The sequence below is a fragment of the Syngnathus typhle genome, unplaced genomic scaffold (genome assembly GCF_033458585.1).
Source record: "Syngnathus typhle isolate RoL2023-S1 ecotype Sweden unplaced genomic scaffold, RoL_Styp_1.0 HiC_scaffold_27, whole genome shotgun sequence".
Taxonomy (NCBI): Eukaryota; Metazoa; Chordata; class Actinopteri; order Syngnathiformes; family Syngnathidae; genus Syngnathus; species Syngnathus typhle.
In genome coordinates, this window is record NW_026871933.1 from 903,291 (window position 1) to 911,235 (window position 7,945).

General features: G+C 37.5%; 2 long non-coding RNA genes across 3 annotated transcripts; both read left to right on the forward strand.

The window, feature by feature from the left end:
- Window positions 1-1,151: 1,151 nt before the first annotated feature.
- LOC133147042 (uncharacterized) lies at window positions 1,152-2,212 on the forward strand. Of its 2 annotated transcripts, XR_009711495.1 has the most exons (3): window positions 1,152-1,304; window positions 1,390-1,533; window positions 2,009-2,212. It is a non-coding gene; the product is annotated as an uncharacterized LOC133147042 (long non-coding RNA). The 2 variants fall into 2 exon arrangements; XR_009711494.1 differs by having other exon boundaries at window positions 1,152-1,533.
- A 3,554-nt stretch (window positions 2,213-5,766) lies between these two features.
- Window positions 5,767-7,105, forward strand: LOC133147041 (uncharacterized). The gene is made up of 3 exons (XR_009711493.1): window positions 5,767-6,048; window positions 6,189-6,269; window positions 6,772-7,105. It is a non-coding gene; the product is annotated as an uncharacterized LOC133147041 (long non-coding RNA).
- Window positions 7,106-7,945: the final 840 nt, after the last annotated feature.

The window sequence follows — 7,945 nt, forward strand, 5'->3', positions numbered from 1 at the left end:
GGATGAAATTGTAGATCAAAGGAGTCAACTCTTAACATCTTCCAAAATACACAAAACTGGAAGTAGTTCATTGGAAATAATAAATAAATAAATAAATAAATAAATAAATAAATAAATAAATAAATAAATAAATAAATAAATAAATATATGATAGATAGATAGATAGATAGATAGATAGATAGATAGATAGATAGATAGATAAATAAAACCAACAAAAAACAATTAAACAATAGCCATTTAGGACAAAAACAATTAAACAATAGCCATTTAGGACATTAACCATAGTCCTTCTAAAAGGGTAGGGCTGCTATTTTATAACCGATTTCTGTCATCATGTAGACTAATTCAACCATATATAAGTGCTATAGTAATTATGTCTCTGATGATCAGTTATTATTTTCATTTTTTTTGTCAGAATGGAAAACCTGTGGACGCTCCACCAAATGCCAGCGGCGGTCACGGCCAAAGTGGTGGCCTTAAAAACATCAACAAGATATTCCAGATGGGCCCTTAAAGAGGATGGCACGGTGGAGGCTAAGGCTTCCCACTGTAATACAGTGGTGGCCCTCTGTGATGGCCACCATTTGTGTAAAATGATTCTTTTTGAAAATTTAGCCTCTGATGTCTCCGTTGGAGGCACTTTTCGAATTATTAATTTTGGCCGGGGAAAAGAACAAGGGGTCCTCCTCTCCCGGCACAACACCGGCATTTATGTGGCTGGGGCGATAGAAGTGACCCCAGATTTGGAGGTGAGGGGGACAGCTCTGCTGTACCCTCCAAGCATTGCCAGAGCCTTAAAGGACATCCGCCATGAGGAGGGTGTCCTTTTCACGACAGACGGCATTGTCTCTGCTGTAAGATCAATCTCTCTCTCTTTCCGCTCCCTCTCTTTCATGAAGTAGTGATGATTAATCTGTTTTTCATTTTTAGATCCGCCCCATGAGGATGGCGATGTCACGTGGGTCTGTCGTCCCATTAGGCATCATTTATTTAAAAAAAGTAAACTGATTGTTCTCTCTCTCTCTGTCACACTATCTGTGTGTGTTTGTGTGTGTGCGCGTGCGTGTGCATGCATGTGTGTGCGTATGTGTGCATGTGCGTGTCTAAATATAGATACATCACACACACCCACATTTCACCTGAGTAAGGTGCCTTCAAGGCCTGATCCTTTCCAAGCTTTTGATAGCTCACTCTAATATCACCCGTGCAAAGTTTGCTGACGATCATGCATATTAGAGGAGGGAGACGTCTAAACCTGCAAGACACTGGTTTTGTAGGACAGAAATTTGACACCAGTTTCTTGAGTATTTCTCTAGCTTTATTGTCTTAGTCATTGTAGCCTAGATCGACATTTCAACAGCTAGTACTAATTTGTCATTTTCATTACAGGATCAAATGGTAATAAAGGTGGTCAGGTGGCGAGAGGCGAACATTTTTGTCCTAACGGTTGGACAGCGGGTGTCTCTTACGCACCTGAAAACATCGTGTTCCGGTGGCCTGGAGCTCCACTCCACCGAAAATACTGAGATCAAGGTACCTAAAGCAAGCTGTTTTTCCCATGTGTATAAACAAAGGTATTCTAAATTGAATCAACACTGTTATTTACTTGGGATGCACTGCTATCAGTGGCTCATCATCACTAAGGTTGAAGTCAGATTCACGCTTTGGGAGTGTTCTCAAAATCTGGATCATCAACTTTATAAGATTTTGTCTCAGATGCAGCTCTATCAGGAAGACATACAATTTCACTTGCTTCCTTGACTGTATAAAATCATTGTGGTTGTGATTATGGTCATGAAATTAATCAAATTGTTTTAGGTTTTCTATCTATCTATCTATCTATCTATCTATCTATCTATCTATCTATCTATCTATCTATCTATCTATCTATCTATCTATCTATCTATCTATCTATCTATCTATCTATCTATCTATCTATCTATCTGCCCATCATGTTTTCTCGTGGTGTTTTAAACACAATAAATTGTCATGAAATTTCTTTGCGCAGGAACTGGAACAAGAGCCATTTCGATTTGTGGCCTTTAAAATAAAAGGTGAAGACGTGGAGCTTTTGGACGCCACCAATGCCACCAAAAAGGTTCCATTGACAGTGTGGAAAGAAAGATTCCCCGAAGGCCCTAATCTTACCCCAGAGGGGCTTTTGTGGTAATTTTTTTTTTTTGTTCTATTGTTTGTATTTCTTGTTTGTTGTTCTGTTTAAAATGTTCTATTATTAAAGTTTAAAGTTAAATGCACAAAATAGTCATTGTTTATTTATTTTGTATTAAATTGAATTAATTTAATCTAAATTATGATAATATATTTCACCTCTTAGTTATATTTAGTTGTCCGTGTATAAATTGTGTGTTGAGTCATTATATTAAATGTATTAGTTGTATCAATTCAATAGATGCTTTCCTTTTTTTTCTCCCCATATTTTTCCAACTATTTTTTAAAATTATGATAAATTATTATTGACAATTGCTACACCAAAATACAACTTACATATTTAGTTTTCCTTTCATGGTCTGGCTTGATAACCACATAAGCTACAACAAAACCAGGAAAAAAGTAACTAGGTTTTTACTAAACATTGTTAAATGTGCACTATATTGGCACTATATTGGGTGATAAGCTTAACTAACTTAAATGCTAGCTTAACTCAACGTTTTAATTTTTAAAAATGTTACTTTTACTTTTTAAAATGATAACTTTTAAAACTTTTAACTTTTTACATTTTTAAATTAACTTATGGTTGAGAGGAGACTTTTTAACTTTTTAAACCTTTATTTTACAATCAAATGCGTCAATTGACGCTCCATCGATGCGACACGTTACCGTCGCACATCACGTGTTGCTTACGTCATATGAATGCGTCTTGTTCGAGCGCACACACCTATAACGTAATTGTGTGAGGCTATTGTAGTGGAGTGACGAGTGTAATTGTATCATAGTTTATGGAGAAAAACAATTTAACAGGGACATTCGACGTGCTGTCAAAGCGTTCTTTGGCCCGCTGTCCAAAGAACATAGAAAACGATACGGAATGCGATCATCTCATGTGCGGTGGCGCCACAAAGTGGATTGCAGAAGTTAACTCAGCAGCATGGACGCGTTCCAGGCAGTTGCTGCGACCGCAAGGGGGTAAGTATTACTAAAAAAAAAAAGCACTCAAGTTTCAAACTTGCCTAGTGGACAGTGAAGCAGAAAATAGATGTGTCAAAAAGTGTGAGGAAAATATGCACTGTCTGCCGACGCACATTTTTCATAGTCCATGTGGAACTGACTCACCTTAAGCAACACGCAATACGGTGGACACGAATGAAAAAACGCACAACTAAGCAAGGGGGAACCTGGACAGATCCATCAGGCAACGACAAAGATGGTATGTAAATATTTTTTTTACATCCTCTGGTCAAGGTTAATATGAGAATGTACAATGGATGTCTGTATCGTATGGAAAAAGCTATTATACATTTTGGGTGTAGTAAACGACCCGGTAAATACATACTTGAGATAAACTGCTATCAGTGGCTCATCATCATCAAGGCTGAAGTCAGAATCATGCTTTAGAGTTTTCTCTAAATCTGGATCACCAATTTTGTAAGATTTTGTCTCAGATACAGCTCTATCAGGAAGACATACAATTTCACTTGCTTCCCTGACTGTATAAAATCATTGTGGTTGTGATTATGGTCATGAAATTAATCGAATTGTTTTAGGTTTTACGTTTATTATCTGTCTGCCTGTCTGCCATCCATGCATCATGTTTTCTCGTGGTGTTTTAAACCCATAATAAATTGTCAAAACATTTCTTTGCGCAGGAACTGGAAGAAGCGTTTCACGTTGTGGCCTCCAAATTAAAGGCGATAATATGTATATTTTCCTTATGTAGTATCTCACTGGTGTTCTTAACACGAGGACAGCGGCTGTTTTGAGCTACCTCTAACAGCGGGGTGCGTCAATTGACGCTCCATCGATGCGACACGCTACCGTCGCGCATCACGTGTTGTACATGTCATATTAACGCGATCGTCTTGTTCGAGCCCATGCCCCGAGAACGTAATTGTGTGAGGATATTGTTGCGGAGTGACGAGTGTAATTGTATCATAGTTTATGGAGAAAAACAATTTAAAAGGGACGTTCAACGCGCTGTCAAATCAGTCATATTTAAACTTGCGCAATGACGTCGGCATGTGGTCGCGGAGGAAAACGTAAGTTTTGGGGGGATTTTTTTAGCAGCATGGGCGATAATTAGAGGTATCAATGTTTTATTTATGCCATCGCTAACACACACAGGGCGGTTATTAGAATTTGGGCGATAATTAGAATAATTACGGTATTGCAATCACAATTGCAAAGAAACAATTGGTTGAGGAGCAGTTTTATAGCAGATTTTTGTTGTTGTATTGCGATACCGTATTGCTAATGCTAATCTGTTGATTGTGTCGCGAGAGAGAGAGAGAGAGAGAGAGAGAGAGAGAGAGAGAGAGAGAGAGAGAGTCTCAGTAAAGATATCTGTCACACTCTCATTTCACCTGAGTAAGGTCCCTTAGGGCATCATGTTGCCTTAGTAATTGAAGCCTAGATCCACATTTCAACAACTAGTACTAATTTGACATTTTCATTACAGGATCAAAGAGAAATTAAGGTCCTCACATGGCGCGAAACCAACTTTTTCCATGTCAAACTTGGACAGCGGCTGTCCATGACACACATGACAACATCATCAGAAAATACTGTAATAAAAGGTACCTAAAGCAAGCAGTTTTTTATGTGTATAAACAAAGGTGTTCTCAATTGAATCAATACTGTTATTTACTTGGGATGCACTGCTATCAGTGGCTCATCATCATTAAGGTTGAAGTCAGATTCATGCTTTAGGAGTTTTCTCAAAATCTGGATCACCAACTTTGTAGGATATTGTCTCAGATACAGTTGTCTGTCTGTCTGTCTGTCTGTCTGTCTGTCTGTCTGTCTGTCTGTCTGTCTGTTTATATATCTATATCTAACCAACCTACATACCTACCTACCTACCCAACCCCATCCATCAATCAATCCATCCATCCATCCATCCATACATCCATCCATACATCCATCCATCCATACATACATACATATCCATCCATCATGTTTTCTCGTGGTGTTTCAAACATAAATTGTCATGAAATTTCTTTGCGCAGGAACTGGAAGAAGAGCCCTTTCGCTTTGTGGGCTTTAAAATCAAAGGTGAACAGGTGGAGCTTGTGGACGCCACCAATGCCACCAGAATGGTTCCATTAGAGGAGTGGAACCAAAAATTCCCCGATGGCCCTAATCTTCCCCTAGAGGGGTTTTTGTGGTAAATTTTTTTTTTTGTTCTGTTGTTTGTATTTTGTGTTACTTGTTTGTTCTGTTTAAAATGTTCTACTATTAAAGTTTAAAGTTAAATGCACAAAATAATAATTGTTTATTTTATTCATTTTTATTACATTATGATAATATATTTCACCACTTCATCAACATCTGCCCCCTATAGAGACCACCCTCAGAGGCCGGCCTCTTCGACTTGCAACCAGAGATGCTGGCGTGGCTCCACGACACCAAGTTGGAACACTGACGTTACACGTGAGAGAGAGAGAGAGAGGCAACGTCGATTTAGGTGACCCAGTTTATTATTTTGTTTATAGCAAATACAGTTGCAAATATATTGTTTCAATGTGTAGTTAATGGTATTAATGTATAGTATATGATTTTAATCTATTTTAATCTATAGTAATGGTATTTTACCCATGCCTTATTTTGGAATATTTGTAACTTCTGCTGTCTTTATCTTAGTATTCTGGAATACTATGGTTTATTTCGAAAATGTTTCTCAGATGTCGCATGTTTTCCCATTCTAGATTGATAGATAGAATTTACGGTAGCGTTCTTTGGCCTGCTGTCCAAAGAACATAGAAAACAATACGGAATGCGATCATCTCATGTGCGGTGGCACCACAAAGTAGATTGCAGAAGTTAACTCAGCAGCATGGACGCGTTCCAGGCACTTACTGCGACCGCAAGGGGGTAAGTATTACTAAAAAAAGCACACAAGTTTCAAACTTGCCGAGTGGACAGTGAATCAGAAAATAGATTTGTCAAAAAGTGTGAGGAAAATATGCACTGTCTGCCGACTCACATTTTCATTGTCCATGTCTCACCTTAAGCAACACGGTGGACACGAACAAAAAAACGCACAACTAAGCAAGGGGGAACCTGGACAGATCCATCAGGCAACGACAAAGATGGTATGTAAATATTTTTTTAAACCCTCTCAAGGTTAATATGAGAATGTACAATGGATGTCTATCGTATAGAAAAAGCTATTATACATTTTGGGTGTAATAAACGACCAGGTAAATGGATAGATAATACATAAAAACCATTCGTTTGCATACATTGATAAATGAAAGATCAACATTATGTGCCACTTGCCTCCCCAGAACTTTTGGTTTATAGGAAGGTTTGTTTTCTATTTAGAGGAAGAAATGCATGCGCCCAAGTGCAATATGTATTTTTGCCAGCAGAGGACGCTGAAAATAAATATGTTGCATAGCGGATGAGCTGTCTTAATCATTTCTGTCTGTAACAATTGCACACACAGCCTTACATTTGTAACAAGTTTCAAGAGATGTGCATATTTTTTCATTGGACATGCAATGTAATTCTGTCAACTTTTAAATAAACTATGTTATTTTACTTTTAATGTGGATAGAGGATTTATTTTTGGTGTTTTTGATTTTACTGCAGATTATCCAGACATCCCCAACGTCAAAGCAGCAGTATCTTTGGCCTCAGCATCCTTATTTTCCACTGGGCTTTGTGGACAGGAATGTCTTTTTCGACATGTTCCAACTTTAAACTGTTCATCTCATGCCTAATAATTGTCACTCAGCACTGACACCTGGTGGACGTTATGTTGTCATGCAGATGTTGTTATGCCTAATAAGAACAGATTCAGATTTGATTCTTAGTAGTTATCTTGCTGACTGTTTCTTGTTGACTAATACTTCTTGCGTATGTACTGTTTTTACTCGCTTATTGGTTTTCTTGCTTACTGCTTTTTCTAAAATGTACATATTCACCTGCAGTTTCCAAATTTTTTTAACCTATTTGTATTGTCCCAACATCAACAGGTTCAGCTCAATCCCACTTCATGTCTACATCATTCAGTGTCATTTAACAGCGTTTTTCCTTTCTAACTTATTCATTTTGCCACCAATTCAACCCGTTTCAACATTTAGCTCATGCATCTTATGCCTAACTATTCCACAACTTCTCACTTACCAATAATTTGAAATTCTCTAAAATTTCGTTTTTCTACTCTAAATTCTACAATTTTCAACCGATTCTACCTATTCCAACTTTCAACTGTTCATCTTTTGCCTACATATTCCACAACTTCCCACTTACCAAAATTCCAAATTTGAAATTCAACCAAATTCTCCAAAATTTCATTTTTCTACTCTAATTTCTACATTTTTCAACCCATTCCAACTTTCAACTGTTCATCTTTTGCATACCTATTCCACAACTTCCCACTTACCAAATATTCCAAACTTTCAATTTTGAAATTCACCACAAATTCTCCAAATTTTCTACATTTCTCAAGTAATTCAACTCGTTTCAGCATCGTTCGGCAGCATTCCCCGAAGAAGTTATTCATACATTTCGCCTTCACACGCAATTTCTCCAGAAATTGCAAAATTCTAGTTATTGTGTGAAGGCGAAGGCCTTCACACATATGTTATTCTACACCATTCTCTATTATTGTGTGAAGGCGAAGGCCTTCACACATATGTTATTCTACACCATTCTCTATTATTATTATTATTGTGTGAAGGCGAAGGCCTTCACACATATGTTATTCTACTCCATTTACTTTATTATTATTAGTGTGAAGGTGAAGACCTTCACACTATTG